The sequence below is a fragment of the Natrix helvetica genome (assembly GCF_964273705.1).
Source record: "Natrix helvetica genome assembly, chromosome: 14".
NCBI lineage: Eukaryota > Metazoa > Chordata > Lepidosauria > Squamata > Natricidae > Natrix > Natrix helvetica.
In genome coordinates, this window is record NC_138564.1 from 8,994,499 (window position 1) to 9,012,144 (window position 17,646).

The window sequence follows — 17,646 nt, forward strand, 5'->3', positions numbered from 1 at the left end:
GAAGTTTTGTCTATGCTCTTTCTGTTTTTGATGAATGGAAACCCTAGGCCTGTTGAGTAGATTCACCAAACATGGACCTGTTTTCTGATTGTAAATGTCCTTGAGCTTGAAATTATGCAGGATAGATAGCTTTCAATTTCTCAAGACATTTTATTTTGGGAATACTTCCAAGAAGGCCCTAGACCATGGGTTATGCCTGCTGGTATTCAGATCTACCTGTTGAACTTTCTAATAAGGACACCTGAGATTTTTCTGGATGAGTTACAATTCTCTACCTGCTCATATGCAAGATACCTTAACTGTAAATATAAGAGGTCATTTCATGATGTTATTATTATTATGGCTAGTATGAAGACTTGGAATGCCCCATTGTGGCTATGTGATGACCTTTAGAACGTGTCCTTTCATGAAATTTCTGGGATAGGACGTAAAATTGGTTTTGAAATATAGAGAAGTGGTAAATATCTTCCAAGATTTCAACTTTGATCCAGGGATTTTTTCTTGAATGAGTGGAAAGGCAATGTTTGAGCCACTGCAGTTGGATTTGAATTGATTCTTAGAGGTGAAAAGAATCTGGGATACTAAGGTGGTTCCTCAAATGTTGTTTCCTTCCCCCCCTTTATATTTTGTCCTCAGAAAATGAGGAATTTACTCTTAAGAATGGTAGAAAAGCATCTTGTGAAGACTTAAGCAAGTTCAACCTGGCCAATGGAACAATAATCATCTCCAAATAACTTTGAATGTGCAACCGACCCATGGAAGCCATTAACTTGGTCTCTGTACGTGGGGTTCCTAGGTTGAGTCTGCCCTACTGACAGCTGATTGATATTTCTTTCATGGATATGTATTTGGTCAACCCTAGAGGTTGAATCTATTAAAAATGTCCTCTGGACTTGAGCTGTCAAAATCAGAGCTTAAACACCAATTCTTGAAACTGATAACCAGTCAGGATGGAGAGATGGAAGTATTCTTATTAAATGAACCAACATCAAGGTGGTTGGCCAAACATTGACTTCTAGTCTTGCTTGGATCCTTCCAGGAATTGTTAACTTTATAGGATTTCTTCCTTTTATATATGTTTCTAATGCCACTTTTTACATGAATTAATGGTGGACTGTATTTTTATACTTGATGACTTGAGAGAGAGCACACAGATGACAGATAGTTTGATAGATAATAGGTGATAGCTAGATAGAGCTAGATAGATAGATAGATAGATGGATAGATATTAGAGAGAGAGAGGGAGATAGATAGAAGAAATATGATTGATCGATAGATAAATATAGTGTATAGGATTGAAATGTCCCATTCCACCTAATCCTATATTGATAATAGCTGGAGGACTGCTTAGAATTATTGGAAGAATCTCTATGATCTCATATCTTCCCAAATCTGCTAACATTACTACTAAAAAAAAGGCATTTTCATTTCAAACTTGAGAACAATTCATGTGTGAATTTAATGCAACACTTATACAGGGATCCAAAATCCAACAATGATTCTTGATATCAGACCTAAAATTCCCCCCCATTAAATGTGGCTAACTGTGTGAAATAGGATCTTGGAAAGAGACTATTTCCCCCCCGGAGACAGGGAAGCTTAATACAGCTCCATATTGTTGATAAATTTAATACAACAGGCACACAAATGAAATAAATCCATCTTTATTAATATGCTGACAGTAGATTCTTAAAGATCAAAGGGGGAGGGAGGGATTCATAGGATGAAAGGATGGAGGGAATACAAAGGGTGTAACTACTTGGAATAGAAAGAGACATTAGGGATAAAGCTCAACTTAGGAAAGAACGAATGAGAAAAGGGACACTTTCTTCCTGTCTGTTGTCAGGAGAAGTTTGGGAAAGAATGTTTGAGACCCCAGCAGATGGGACTCTTCTCATTCCTGATGGCAGGAAAGGAACTCATCATAGAGTTAACAACTTCCAGATTTTGGCACAGTCTTCGTAATGGTCTTCCTTTCATGTGTCACTTCACAGGTGAACATCTCATATTTTCCATAGTCAGCTTCACTCAATCTCAGGTAACTGCTGGCAAGGTATTTGTCACCTTGCTTGCTGGCTTTGGTGGTCTCCACTCCAGATGCTATCACTTTATCATCCCCCTTCCATTGCAGGGCGAAAGCAGGTGGATGAAAGCCAGTCAGGAGACACACGGCAGTATACGGGTTCTGGCCTCTGACTTCTTCCTTGGTAGGAGCAAAGACTTGCACCGAAGGCGATACTGTGGGCTGACCTGGAAGAGAGGAAGATGTCATGAAGTTCTACGCAGCATCTTACAACTTCAACGCAACATTGATAGAGGAACTCGATTGATAAATGTATACATAGGCAAAATTTCTCAAGATAATGCATTGGTCAGATGGCAAGAATCACAAAACCCACTTCTTAAGAGAGAGAAAAACATTATTAAAAAGCTAAAGGAAATGTTAGAATGACTTCCTTTGCATTCAGAAGTGAATCCTAACACCAGAAAGGGTTAGGGTTAGGGTTAGGGAAGGAGATACCGGAGGCTGACCTGGAAGAGAGGAAGATCTCATGAAGTTCTACACAGCACCTTAAAACTTCAATGCAACATTAATAGAGTAACTAGATGGATAAATATACAGATAGTTTTCCTCATCAAGACTATGGAGGAGGGACTGGGAAAAATATCAAGACAAAAATATCAAATTTTTCCTTGCATTTGGTAGGAGACAGAGAAGATTGTATCAACCAAATATATGGACCACAGCATGCCTTAGGGAGAAGTAACTATTATGTCTCCTAGTATAAAGTATCATGTTTGCAACTATGATTTCCATATTTCTAACATAAATCTCTATGTAATTATCATTCTAGATATTTCATTTTACGTTTTTATAACATCTTACCATAGTATTATTTACAATAAATTTTCTTCCGTCTATCGTTATACTTGTACTTCTTTCTAATTTCTAATCATGGTTAATTTTCTAATCCTTGCATCTGCTATCTAACCAACTATATACCATGCATCCCAAATTAAGTAGATTCTGTTTCTCCTTTGTCTTTAATTTCCATTGTCGACCTGTCCATCTCAACTGTCTAATATTTCCTTCATTACCCTTTCCTCGGTGGGTATATTTCCATTTTTCCAGTTTTGGGCCTATACAATTCTATCCGCTGTTATTACATGTAACATTAAGTATTGAAGTTTTTAAATTATATTTAAAAACCTCAACACTGACCTGTTAACATGCCTAATAAAAATAGAATTATTATTGTTTAATTAATTTTTTTCTCTACCATGCCTGGAGAAAGAAGTGCCTTCTGTATATTCAGATTCTCAACCCACCCACCCCCCCCCGTTGGTTTCTCTCCCTGCATATGTGAGTTTCAGAAAGAGAGAAAGAGAAGTAAATTATTTTTAGTTCCTGAATGCAGTGATGTTCCTTCTACCTAGTGGAACAGTCGATCACATGATGATCCTTTCCAAAAACATTAATCTTCTCCCTGGAAAAACACATTTTTCCTCTATATGAAAGCTAAGGAGTAATAATAGAGTTTCATGACAAGTATACCTCTCGTGGATATCAACAGAACTTTCTAAGAGCATTTAAACTCAATGTCAAAGATAGTGTGGTCGAATCTCCTAACTCAGATTCCTTTCAATATTTTGTGCCAAACATCTTAGAAATCTCCAATTTATGTTGAGTTCCAACTTGATGAAATGCTCTTCTGATCTCCTTATTCCAAGTCATCAAATTGAAAGAATACATGTGACATGCATGCCACCAGAAATATTTCTTAGAGATGAAAGAGAGCAGAGAAGAGCAACAAAGAGGATTAGGGGACTGGAGCCCAAAAAATAGCAAGAACAGCTGCAGGAACTGGGCATGTCTAGTTTAATGAAAAGAAGGACTAGGGGAGACAGGATAGCAGTGTTGCGATATCTTGACACAAAGAAGAGGGAGTTAAATTATTCTCCAAAGCACCTGAAGGCAGGATAAGAAGCAATGGGTGGAAACGAATCAAGGAGAGAAGCAACCTAGAACTAAGGAGTAAATTCTAATGACAGTTAGAACAATTAATCAGCGGAGCAACTTGCCTCCAGAAGTTGTAAATGCTCCAACACTGGAAGTTTTTAATGAGAGATTAGATAACCCTTTGTCTGAAGAGGTGCAGGGTTTCCTACCTAAGCAGGGGGTTGGATTAGAAGACCTCAAAAGTCCCTTCCAACTCTGTTATTCTGCCAAGATGTCCCTCACGAATGCATCTTTCATGATAAGAGGTTACTTATTTTCCCCACTGTCGACCAAATCCTTAAGGACCCTTCTCAAATTACGCTTTGAAAAGACATATTTAGGATCTAAATTTTCTATCTGTTGTTTAACACGCAAAGGAGAAAAAGAACAGAATTCTGAACATCTGGCAAAGAAATAACGACTTTTGCTTGGACTATATATTATTTATTTCAGATGAATGGTTTGAATTTAAAGGCTTATCCCAATGGGATGTTTAGGGGAAGAAACAAGAATTATGGTTGATAGGAAGGTGGTTGAATTTATTAGTTTGGACAAAATCGGAAAAGACAATTTGACCAAACTCTTGTAGGACTTGCTGGAATGAAAGTTGGGTAGACAATCATTCCACCACGGGGGATTAATACTACTTCTGTTTCCTCCACAATCACACCACATTCATTAACCCCCTTTTAAGGTTCTTTAGGAACCCCCCCCCCACTACCTGAGAAATTGATGGTTCATTCAAATATCCATTTCTGCAAACTTGAGCCAAAGAGAAATGAATGTGCCTGGTATCTCCCTGGATCCATATGCTATTTATTTAATATCACACATCATATCTATACGACATCACTTATGCACAGAATCTGAGAGACACTCACATCTTAAGGCTGAAGCATTCCTCCTAACTTGGTGGCAGAATCTGAATATTTTTCTGAAAGGCTGAGGTGCATAATTTAGATAATCATCAACATAGCTCTGAATCTAACCAGAGATCTAATGTTAGATCCTGCTGCAGATCCCCTTTCAATCAAAGGGAGATCACTGCCCTGAGTCCATTAGAGTTGGAGCTGTAGCAAACTTGAACAAATAAAACAAGAAAACCTCAAGATATGAAGTGAAGATTTGACTCCCTACATGGATTGATTTCGGAACGAACAATGGACTGTTGATCAAACATTCCAACATTCCTATGCAATTTTGATGAGGTTAGATTAAAAAAATATGACCCCGATACTTATGAATCGTTTCTGCCTTATCTCTCAAGAAGATGGGATGTTTTGAGTACCAAACAATCAAGCAATGTATTGTATTGATAATATATCATATCATTCTTTGGCTTACTTACCGTGAAAATATAACGACACAAAGACAATATCAAACTTTCAATCAGCCTCATTCAGTTCCGTTAAAAAGATTATAATACAAATTAATCTCTCAGTTTTTTTTAACCCAAAGAATAGTTACTCCTGAGTGTAAAAGTAGCCCTAAGTAAGATTTTTCGAGATCTCAGTGAACAACAAAGATGATTTGAATTAACTTGTCCTGACCTGGTCTCAATGTTCAGTTCTTATGGAAAAACATTATCCTCGATGGATCAAAAGCAACCGTAATATCAAATCGCAAGGAGTCAAAGTAGGTGAAGACGAGATAAAAGATGGAAAAATGAAAATACCACATTCAGGAAGAAAGTTTAGAGGTCAATTAATTGACTTACCTGTGACAGTCAGTTGGGTTCCTCCTCCGAAGACATACCACAGTGATGCATAGCTATACAAAAACCTGGTGTCATTTCATAGCAAAAAAAGTCACAGAGATTTTAAAGAGAGAAAACAGTAGACCTCTGTTTCATATTAAGACAGGACAGGAGATCAAACAACAGCTGATGTCTTTGACATGGATATTTCAATTTTCTTCAGTCCCAAGGAATGCATTTTGGAAGAAAAGGCAATAGACCATTTTTGGAGGTGTTAAAAGAAGGGCCTGTTGGTTTTTTATGAAGATCTTAGGTCATCCAAGAAGTTCCATTCTTGAAATGATTGCTTTCTGGATACAGACAGATGGTAGATGAGAACCTTTATTTCTTCAAGATTGCGTTGTATGAAAGAAGCTCAAGTGTCTGCAGCATTTACAGTTTTGTGAATTTAAACTATGTTTAAGAAGTGTGACAAGTTACTTTGTTAGGTACTGAAGTTTTGTCTATGCTCTTTCTGTTTTTGATGAATGGAAACCCTAGGCCTGTTGAGTAGATTCACCAAACATGGACCTGTTTTCTGATTGTAAATGTCCTTGAGCTTGAAATTATGCAGGATAGATAGCTTTCAATTTCTCAAGACATTTTATTTTGGGAATACTTCCAAGAAGGCCCTAGACCATGGGTTATGCCTGCTGGTATTCAGATCTACCTGTTGAACTTTCTAATAAGGACACCTGAGATTTTTCTGGATGAGTTACAATTCTCTACCTGCTCATATGCAAGATACCTTAACTGTAAATATAAGAGGTCATTTCATGATGTTATTATTATTATGGCTAGTATGAAGACTTGGAATGCCCCATTGTGGCTATGTGATGACCTTTAGAACGTGTCCTTTCATGAAATTTCTGGGATAGGACGTAAAATTGGTTTTGAAATATAGAGAAGTGGTAAATATCTTCCAAGATTTCAACTTTGATCCAGGGATTTTTTCTTGAATGAGTGGAAAGGCAATGTTTGAGCCACTGCAGTTGGATTTGAATTGATTCTTAGAGGTGAAAAGAATCTGGGATACTAAGGTGGTTCCTCAAATGTTGTTTCCTTCCCCCCCTTTATATTTTGTCCTCAGAAAATGAGGAATTTACTCTTAAGAATGGTAGAAAAGCATCTTGTGAAGACTTAAGCAAGTTCAACCTGGCCAATGGAACAATAATCATCTCCAAATAACTTTGAATGTGCAACCGACCCATGGAAGCCATTAACTTGGTCTCTGTACGTGGGGTTCCTAGGTTGAGTCTGCCCTACTGACAGCTGATTGATATTTCTTTCATGGATATGTATTTGGTCAACCCTAGAGGTTGAATCTATTAAAAATGTCCTCTGGACTTGAGCTGTCAAAATCAGAGCTTAAACACCAATTCTTGAAACTGATAACCAGTCAGGATGGAGAGATGGAAGTATTCTTATTAAATGAACCAACATCAAGGTGGTTGGCCAAACATTGACTTCTAGTCTTGCTTGGATCCTTCCAGGAATTGTTAACTTTATAGGATTTCTTCCTTTTATATATGTTTCTAATGCCACTTTTTACATGAATTAATGGTGGACTGTATTTTTATACTTGATGACTTGAGAGAGAGCACACAGATGACAGATAGTTTGATAGATAATAGGTGATAGCTAGATAGAGCTAGATAGATAGATAGATAGATGGATAGATATTAGAGAGAGAGAGGGAGATAGATAGAAGAAATATGATTGATCGATAGATAAATATAGTGTATAGGATTGAAATGTCCCATTCCACCTAATCCTATATTGATAATAGCTGGAGGACTGCTTAGAATTATTGGAAGAATCTCTATGATCTCATATCTTCCCAAATCTGCTAACATTACTACTAAAAAAAAGGCATTTTCATTTCAAACTTGAGAACAATTCATGTGTGAATTTAATGCAACACTTATACAGGGATCCAAAATCCAACAATGATTCTTGATATCAGACCTAAAATTCCCCCCCATTAAATGTGGCTAACTGTGTGAAATAGGATCTTGGAAAGAGACTATTTCCCCCCCGGAGACAGGGAAGCTTAATACAGCTCCATATTGTTGATAAATTTAATACAACAGGCACACAAATGAAATAAATCCATCTTTATTAATATGCTGACAGTAGATTCTTAAAGATCAAAGGGGGAGGGAGGGATTCATAGGATGAAAGGATGGAGGGAATACAAAGGGTGTAACTACTTGGAATAGAAAGAGACATTAGGGATAAAGCTCAACTTAGGAAAGAACGAATGAGAAAAGGGACACTTTCTTCCTGTCTGTTGTCAGGAGAAGTTTGGGAAAGAATGTTTGAGACCCCAGCAGATGGGACTCTTCTCATTCCTGATGGCAGGAAAGGAACTCATCATAGAGTTAACAACTTCCAGATTTTGGCACAGTCTTCGTAATGGTCTTCCTTTCATGTGTCACTTCACAGGTGAACATCTCATATTTTCCATAGTCAGCTTCACTCAATCTCAGGTAACTGCTGGCAAGGTATTTGTCACCTTGCTTGCTGGCTTTGGTGGTCTCCACTCCAGATGCTATCACTTTATCATCCCCCTTCCATTGCAGGGCGAAAGCAGGTGGATGAAAGCCAGTCAGGAGACACACGGCAGTATACGGGTTCTGGCCTCTGACTTCTTCCTTGGTAGGAGCAAAGACTTGCACCGAAGGCGATACTGTGGGCTGACCTGGAAGAGAGGAAGATGTCATGAAGTTCTACGCAGCATCTTACAACTTCAACGCAACATTGATAGAGGAACTCGATTGATAAATGTATACATAGGCAAAATTTCTCAAGATAATGCATTGGTCAGATGGCAAGAATCACAAAACCCACTTCTTAAGAGAGAGAAAAACATTATTAAAAAGCTAAAGGAAATGTTAGAATGACTTCCTTTGCATTCAGAAGTGAATCCTAACACCAGAAAGGGTTAGGGTTAGGGTTAGGGAAGGAGATACCGGAGGCTGACCTGGAAGAGAGGAAGATCTCATGAAGTTCTACACAGCACCTTAAAACTTCAATGCAACATTAATAGAGTAACTAGATGGATAAATATACAGATAGTTTTCCTCATCAAGACTATGGAGGAGGGACTGGGAAAAATATCAAGACAAAAATATCAAATTTTTCCTTGCATTTGGTAGGAGACAGAGAAGATTGTATCAACCAAATATATGGACCACAGCATGCCTTAGGGAGAAGTAACTATTATGTCTCCTAGTATAAAGTATCATGTTTGCAACTATGATTTCCATATTTCTAACATAAATCTCTATGTAATTATCATTCTAGATATTTCATTTTACGTTTTTATAACATCTTACCATAGTATTATTTACAATAAATTTTCTTCCGTCTATCGTTATACTTGTACTTCTTTCTAATTTCTAATCATGGTTAATTTTCTAATCCTTGCATCTGCTATCTAACCAACTATATACCATGCATCCCAAATTAAGTAGATTCTGTTTCTCCTTTGTCTTTAATTTCCATTGTCGACCTGTCCATCTCAACTGTCTAATATTTCCTTCATTACCCTTTCCTCGGTGGGTATATTTCCATTTTTCCAGTTTTGGGCCTATACAATTCTATCCGCTGTTATTACATGTAACATTAAGTATTGAGGTTTTTAAATTATATTTAAAAACCTCAACACTGACCTGTTAACATGCCTAATAAAAATAGAATTATTATTGTTTAATTAATTTTTTTCTCTACCATGCCTGGAGAAAGAAGTGCCTTCTGTATATTCAGATTCTCAACCCCCCCCCCCCCCGTTGGTTTCTCTCCCTGCATATGTGAGTTTCAGAAAGAGAGAAAGAGAAGTAAATTATTTTTAGTTCCTGAATGCAGTGATGTTCCTTCTACCTAGTGGAACAGTCGATCACATGATGATCCTTTCCAAAAACATTAATCTTCTCCCTGGAAAAACACATTTTTCCTCTATATGAAAGCTAAGGAGTAATAATAGAGTTTCATGACAAGTATACCTCTCGTGGATATCAACAGAACTTTCTAAGAGCATTTAAACTCAATGTCAAAGATAGTGTGGTCGAATCTCCTAACTCAGATTCCTTTCAATATTTTGTGCCAAACATCTTAGAAATCTCCAATTTATGTTGAGTTCCAACTTGATGAAATGCTCTTCTGATCTCCTTATTCCAAGTCATCAAATTGAAAGAATACATGTGACATGCATGCCACCAGAAATATTTCTTAGAGATGAAAGAGAGCAGAGAAGAGCAACAAAGAGGATTAGGGGACTGGAGCCCAAAAAATAGCAAGAACAGCTGCAGGAACTGGGCATGTCTAGTTTAATGAAAAGAAGGACTAGGGGAGACAGGATAGCAGTGTTGCGATATCTTGACACAAAGAAGAGGGAGTTAAATTATTCTCCAAAGCACCTGAAGGCAGGATAAGAAGCAATGGGTGGAAACGAATCAAGGAGAGAAGCAACCTAGAACTAAGGAGTAAATTCTAATGACAGTTAGAACAATTAATCAGCGGAGCAACTTGCCTCCAGAAGTTGTAAATGCTCCAACACTGGAAGTTTTTAATGAGAGATTAGATAACCCTTTGTCTGAAGAGGTGCAGGGTTTCCTACCTAAGCAGGGGGTTGGATTAGAAGACCTCAAAAGTCCCTTCCAACTCTGTTATTCTGCCAAGATGTCCCTCACGAATGCATCTTTCATGATAAGAGGTTACTTATTTTCCCCACTGTCGACCAAATCCTTAAGGACCCTTCTCAAATTACGCTTTGAAAAGACATATTTAGGATCTAAATTTTCTATCTGTTGTTTAACACGCAAAGGAGAAAAAGAACAGAATTCTGAACATCTGGCAAAGAAATAACGACTTTTGCTTGGACTATATATTATTTATTTCAGATGAATGGTTTGAATTTAAAGGCTTATCCCAATGGGATGTTTAGGGGAAGAAACAAGAATTATGGTTGATAGGAAGGTGGTTGAATTTATTAGTTTGGACAAAATCGGAAAAGACAATTTGACCAAACTCTTGTAGGACTTGCTGGAATGAAAGTTGGGTAGACAATCATTCCACCACGGGGGATTAATACTACTTCTGTTTCCTCCACAATCACACCACATTCATTAACCCCCTTTTAAGGTTCTTTAGGAACCCCCCCCCCACTACCTGAGAAATTGATGGTTCATTCAAATATCCATTTCTGCAAACTTGAGCCAAAGAGAAATGAATGTGCCTGGTATCTCCCTGGATCCATATGCTATTTATTTAATATCACACATCATATCTATACGACATCACTTATGCACAGAATCTGAGAGACACTCACATCTTAAGGCTGAAGCATTCCTCCTAACTTGGTGGCAGAATCTGAATATTTTTCTGAAAGGCTGAGGTGCATAATTTAGATAATCATCAACATAGCTCTGAATCTAACCAGAGATCTAATGTTAGATCCTGCTGCAGATCCCCTTTCAATCAAAGGGAGATCACTGCCCTGAGTCCATTAGAGTTGGAGCTGTAGCAAACTTGAACAAATAAAACAAGAAAACCTCAAGATATGAAGTGAAGATTTGACTCCCTACATGGATTGATTTCGGAACGAACAATGGACTGTTGATCAAACATTCCAACATTCCTATGCAATTTTGATGAGGTTAGATTAAAAAAATATGACCCCGATACTTATGAATCGTTTCTGCCTTATCTCTCAAGAAGATGGGATGTTTTGAGTACCAAACAATCAAGCAATGTATTGTATTGATAATATATCATATCATTCTTTGGCTTACTTACCGTGAAAATATAACGACACAAAGACAATATCAAACTTTCAATCAGCCTCATTCAGTTCCGTTAAAAAGATTATAATACAAATTAATCTCTCAGTTTTTTTTAACCCAAAGAATAGTTACTCCTGAGTGTAAAAGTAGCCCTAAGTAAGATTTTTCGAGATCTCAGTGAACAACAAAGATGATTTGAATTAACTTGTCCTGACCTGGTCTCAATGTTCAGTTCTTATGGAAAAACATTATCCTCGATGGATCAAAAGCAACCGTAATATCAAATCGCAAGGAGTCAAAGTAGGTGAAGACGAGATAAAAGATGGAAAAATGAAAATACCACATTCAGGAAGAAAGTTTAGAGGTCAATTAATTGACTTACCTGTGACAGTCAGTTGGGTTCCTCCTCCGAAGACATACCACAGTGATGCATAGCTATACAAAAACCTGATATCATTTCATAGCAAAAAAAGTCACAGAGATATTAAAGAGAGAAAACAGTAGACCTCTGTTTCATATTAAGACAGGACAGGAGATCAAACAACAGCTGATGTCTTTGACATGGATATTTCAATTTTCTTCAGTCCCAAGGAATGCATTTTGGAAGAAAAGGCAATAGACCATTTTTGGAGGTGTTAAAAGAAGGGCCTGTTGGTTTTTTATGAAGATCTTAGGTCATCCAAGAAGTTCCATTCTTGAAATGATTGCTTTCTGGATACAGACAGATGGTAGATGAGAACCTTTATTTCTTCAAGATTGCGTTGTATGAAAGAAGCTCAAGTGTCTGCAGCATTTACAGTTTTGTGAATTTAAACTATGTTTAAGAAGTGTGACAAGTTACTTTGTTAGGTACTGAAGTTTTGTCTATGCTCTTTCTGTTTTTGATGAATGGAAACCCTAGGCCTGTTGAGTAGATTCACCAAACATGGACCTGTTTTCTGATTGTAAATGTCCTTGAGCTTGAAATTATGCAGGATAGATAGCTTTCAATTTCTCAAGACATTTTATTTTGGGAATACTTCCAAGAAGGCCCTAGACCATGGGTTATGCCTGCTGGTATTCAGATCTACCTGTTGAACTTTCTAATAAGGACACCTGAGATTTTTCTGGATGAGTTACAATTCTCTACCTGCTCATATGCAAGATACCTTAACTGTAAATATAAGAGGTCATTTCATGATGTTATTATTATTATGGCTAGTATGAAGACTTGGAATGCCCCATTGTGGCTATGTGATGACCTTTAGAACGTGTCCTTTCATGAAATTTCTGGGATAGGATGTAAAATTGGTTTTGAAATATAGAGAAGTGGTAAATATCTTCCAAGATTTCAACTTTGATCCAGGGATTTTTTCTTGAATGAGTGGAAAGGCAATGTTTGAGCCACTGCAGTTGGATTTGAATTGATTCTTAGAGGTGAAAAGAATCTGGGATATTAAGGTGGTTCCTTAAATGTTGTTTCCTTTTCCCTCCTTTATATTTTGTCCTCAGAAAATGAGGAATTTACTCTTAAGAATGGTAGAAAAGCATCTTGTGAAGACTTAAACAAGTTCAACCTGGCCAATGGAACAATAATCATCTCCAAATAACTTTGAATGTGCAACCGACCCATGGAAACCATTAACTTGGTCTCTGTACGTGGGGTTCCTAGGTAGAGTCTGCCCTACTGACAGCTGATTGATATTTCTTTCATATGACAATCGGATATGTACTTGGTCAACCCTAGAGGTTGAATCTATTTAAAATGTCCTCTGGACTTGAGCTGTCAAAATCAGAGCTTAAACACCAATTCTTGAACCCGATAACCAGTCAGGATGAAGAGATGGAAGTATTCTTATTAAATGAACCAACATCAAGGTGGTTGGCCAAACGTTGACTTCTAGTCTTGCTTGGATCCTTCCAGGAATTGTTAACTTTATAGGATTTCTTCCTTTTATATATGTTTCTAATGCCACTTTTTACATGAATTAATGGTGGACTGTATTTTTATACGTGATGACTTGAGAGAGAGCACACAGATGACAGGTAGTTTGATAGATAATAGGTGATAGCTAGATAGAGATAGATAGATAGATAGATAGATAGATAGATAGATAGATAGATGGAGAGATATTAGAGAGAGAGAGAGAGAGAGAGAGAGAGAGAGAGAGAGAGAGAGAGAGAGAGAGAGAGAGAGAGGGAGATAGATAGATAGAAGAAATATGATAGATCGATAGATAAATATAGTGTATAGGATTGAAATGTCCCATTCCACCTAATCCTATATTGATAATAGCTGGAGGACTGCTTAGAATTATTGGAAGAATCTCTATGATCTCATATCTTCCCAAATCTGCTAACATTACTACTAAAGAACAAGGCATTTTCATTTCAAACTTGAGAACAATTCATGTGTGAATTTAATGCAACACCTATACAGGGATCCAAAACCCAATGATGATTCTTGATATCAGACCTAAAATTCTCCCCCATTAAATGTGGCTAACTGTGTGAAATAGGATCTTGGAAAGAGACTATTTCCCCCCATGAGATAGGGAAGCTTAATACAGCTCCATATTGTTGATAGATTTAATGCAACAGGCACACAAATGAAATAAATTCATCTTTATTAATATGCTGACAGTAGATTCTTAAAGATCAAAGGGGGAGGGAGGGATTCATAGGATGAAAGCATGGAGGGAATACAAAGGGTGTAACTACTTGGAATAGAAAGAGACATTAGGGATAAAGCTCAACTTAGGAAAGAACGAATGAGAAAAGGGACACTTTCCTCCTGTTTGTTGTCAGGAGAAGTTTGGGAAAGAATGTTTGAGACCCCAGCAGATGGGACTCTTTTCTCATTCCTGATGGCAGGAAAGGAACTCATCATAGAGTTAACAACTTCCAGATTTTGGCACAGTCTTTGTAATGGTCTTCCTTTCATGTGTCACTTCACAGGTGAACGTCTCATATTTTCCATAGTCAGCTTCACTCAATCTCAGGTAACTGCTGGCAAGGTATTTGTCACCTTGCTTGCTGGCTTTGGTGGTCTCCACTCCAGATGCTATCACTTTATCATCCCCCTTCCATTGCAGGGCGAAAGCAGGTGGATGAAAGCCAGTCAGGAGACACACGGCAGTATACGGGTTCTGGCCTCTGACTTCTTCCTTGGTAGGAGCAAAGACTTGCACCGAAGGCGATACTGTGGGCTGACCTGGAAGAGAGGAAGATGTCATGAAGTTCTACGCAGCATCTTACAACTTCAACGCAACATTGATAGAGTAACTCGATTGATAAATGTATACATAGGCAAAATTTCTCAAGATAATGCATTGGTCAGATGGCAAGAATCACAAAACCCACTTCTTAAGAGAGAGAAAAACATTATTAAAAACCTGGAGGAGATGTTTGGTTGACTTCCTTTGCATTCTGAAGGTAATCATAACACCAGAGGGGCTATTCTATACATTGGACAAAAGGGATTCCTATTGTTTGGTCTTGGATCCTAAATAAATCTTTGATTTGATAATCAAATTTGGTTTGATAACTTTGAAAAGTACTTCCCCTGCAGATCCATGATATTCCTAGGTGGGGCCTTGCAGGAAATCTTACTCTAATGTGAAGAATTGATATTGAGTGATTTGATCTCCCATTGTAGCCAAGCTACCCAAATTTTTGTAGTTAGTTCTGTGAACTGTGACATTCTTTACATCAGAGTGAGATTTCCTGCAGTGAGATTTGCACCTAGAAATATCTGAATATCTGCAGGAAGTTACTTCTCAAAATTCTTCTTCTTAGAAAAACATTTTGATTATCTTATTTTTCTTTGCATTTTGTAGAAGACAAAGGAGGCTGTATCAAGACAACTTCTGAGCAAAAGCATGCCTTAAGGAGAAGTACAGCTTGCAAATAATTTTACTGTACCAATTATGAATTCGAGTTGTTTAATTTTTTTGTTCTACCAGGACAGAAGGAAGATGAGCCTTCTGTATGTTAATATTGCATATCCCATGTTGTTTTCTCTCTCTACATGTGTGAGTTTCAGCGAGAGGAAGAGAGCTAACTTATTTTTTGTTCCTGAATATAGTGAGGTTTCCTTCTTCATGTGGGAATCATTGACCATATGGGCTGAAACATAATTTTTTTTCCCTATGAAACACATTTTTACTGCACAAAAGAATTAAAGGGGAGGAACAGAGTTGAGTTTCATGGAAATTATACCTCGCTTTGATGTCAAACCAACTTTCCAGAAACACTGAAACTCAATGGATTAAATGTTTAGAGTGGAGTTTCATGTCAACAGAACTTTCTAAGAGCATTTAGACTCAATGCTAAAGAAAATGCGTTCCAATCTCCTAACTCCGATTTCTTTTGTGGAGAACATCTTAGAGATCTCCAATTTATGTTAGATTCCAATTGGAAGAGAGACGATTTGAAAACTCATTGTGAGTAGATTCCCATAGCCAATTGTTGATGAAATGTTCTTCTGATCTCCTCATTCCAAGACACTGAATTAAAAGAATACATATGACACACATGCCACAAGAAACATTTCTTGCAGATATCCCTCACAAAGTCAACTTTGTGAGGTTACTCTTTCCCCCCCACTCAGTTAATCAATTTTTTCAGGGCACTATCTCAAGTTAACCTCTGAAAGAAATACTTCGGATTTAATATTTTTATCATTTGTTTAACACATGTGGGAGAAAAATAGCAAAATTCTGAACATCTGCAAACGAGATAATAGGAAACGTTCTAATCCTTTACTTGCATATTATGCTACTTTTTGTGTAAAATAATTGGAATTGAAGTCTTATCCCAATTTCTACATTTTGTAGAGACTAAATAAGAATTATGGTTTGATACAAAGTAGTTGATGTTATTAGTTTGGATAAAATAGGAGAAGACAATTCAACCAAACCTCCCTATATCTTCCCGAAACGAAAGTTGGAAATCCAACACGTTGGTTAGATACCCACTTCTCTTTTCTTCACAATCATATCATATTCATTTACCCCTTTGAAGGTTGTTTAGGAAAGGATCCCCCTCTTTCTCCAAATGAGAAATGCAGGTTCATTCACAGATCCATTTCTGCAAATTTGATCCATCGAAAAACGGTCCCCTCTTAATTATGGTGCTGGCTATCCACTCCACTTATTATATTTTTAAAAATGCTTATATCATTGCAACATTTTCCCTGGTTGTGGCTGAATCTGAATATTTTTGTAAAGGTGGGGGTACGTAATTTGGACAGCAGCGACCTCCATATCTCTAAATCTAACCCTAGATCTAGTAGTAGATTCTGTAGTGGATCCCTTTCCAATCAAAGGGAAATCACAGCAGAGTCCATTGGAGCTGAGTGACTACCAAAAACTTGAATAAAAAAAATAAAACAGGAGAAAAAAACGAAGAAGAAAAAAAAATCAAGATATGAAGTAAAGATTGAACTCCCTGCACTGACTGATTTGGCCATTGGAATGAATGATGAATGGTTGATCAGACATTCCAACATTTTAATATAATTTTGACGACAGAAAATTGAGATCTGTGTCTTGTCTTTCAGAGGCTGAAAGAGGATGGAGACTTTTTAAAAACCAAATGATAAAACAAAGGATCAGATTGACAACGTGTCATCCTTTGGCTTACTTAATTCTGCTTCAGAAATCTAAACAGAGAGGGATAAAATCGGACATTCAGCCAATCCCATTCAGTTCAATTGAAGAGAACACAATACAAATGTTTCTTTGAATCCACAGAAAAACCACGCCGGAGGATAAAATTAGCCCCCAGTGAGATTTCTCAAGATCTCATTAACCCTGATCATGAAAATCAAAGTGTATCTGCAAACAGGGAAAATGAAATCATATAGATTTAAATCCAGTTTTCCTGACCTGGTCTAAACGTTCAGTTCTCATTGGGGGGGGGGGGGGGAAACATCATTGTTGAATCAAAAGCAACCTTAAAATCCAAATGCATGGAGTCAAAGTAGGGAAAGAAGTGGAAAAAGATGAAAGCATGGAAATATCACACTTCGAAAGAAAGATTTGGGATCAATTCATTGACTTACCTGTGACGGTTAGTTGGGTTCCTCCTCCGAACACCCACCACAGTGATACACAGCTGTACAAAAACCTGCACTCTCTTGA

The 17,646-nt window shown here is 37.3% G+C and overlaps 1 long non-coding RNA gene and 2 gene segments (V, D, J or C); all 3 read right to left on the reverse strand.

The window, feature by feature from the left end:
* Positions 1-1,648: 1,648 nt before the first annotated feature.
* LOC309399281 lies at positions 1,649-5,759 on the reverse strand. The gene is made up of 2 exons (XR_014176488.1): positions 5,718-5,759; positions 1,649-2,250 (listed from the first exon to the last, which is right to left on the reverse strand). It is a non-coding gene; the product is annotated as an uncharacterized lncRNA (long non-coding RNA).
* A 2,078-nt stretch (positions 5,760-7,837) lies between these two features.
* The window catches only part of LOC309399270 (immunoglobulin lambda-1 light chain-like), a 205,068-nt gene continuing 195,259 nt past the window's right edge, over positions 7,838-17,646 (reverse strand). The window contains exons 3-4 of the V gene segment in view: positions 11,904-11,940; positions 7,838-8,439 (exon numbers count right to left, since the gene is read on the reverse strand).
* The window catches only part of LOC309399272 (immunoglobulin lambda-1 light chain-like), a 145,329-nt gene continuing 141,793 nt past the window's right edge, over positions 14,111-17,646 (reverse strand). Inside the window, exons 3-4 of the V gene segment in view lie at positions 17,568-17,603; positions 14,111-14,714 (exon numbers count right to left, since the gene is read on the reverse strand).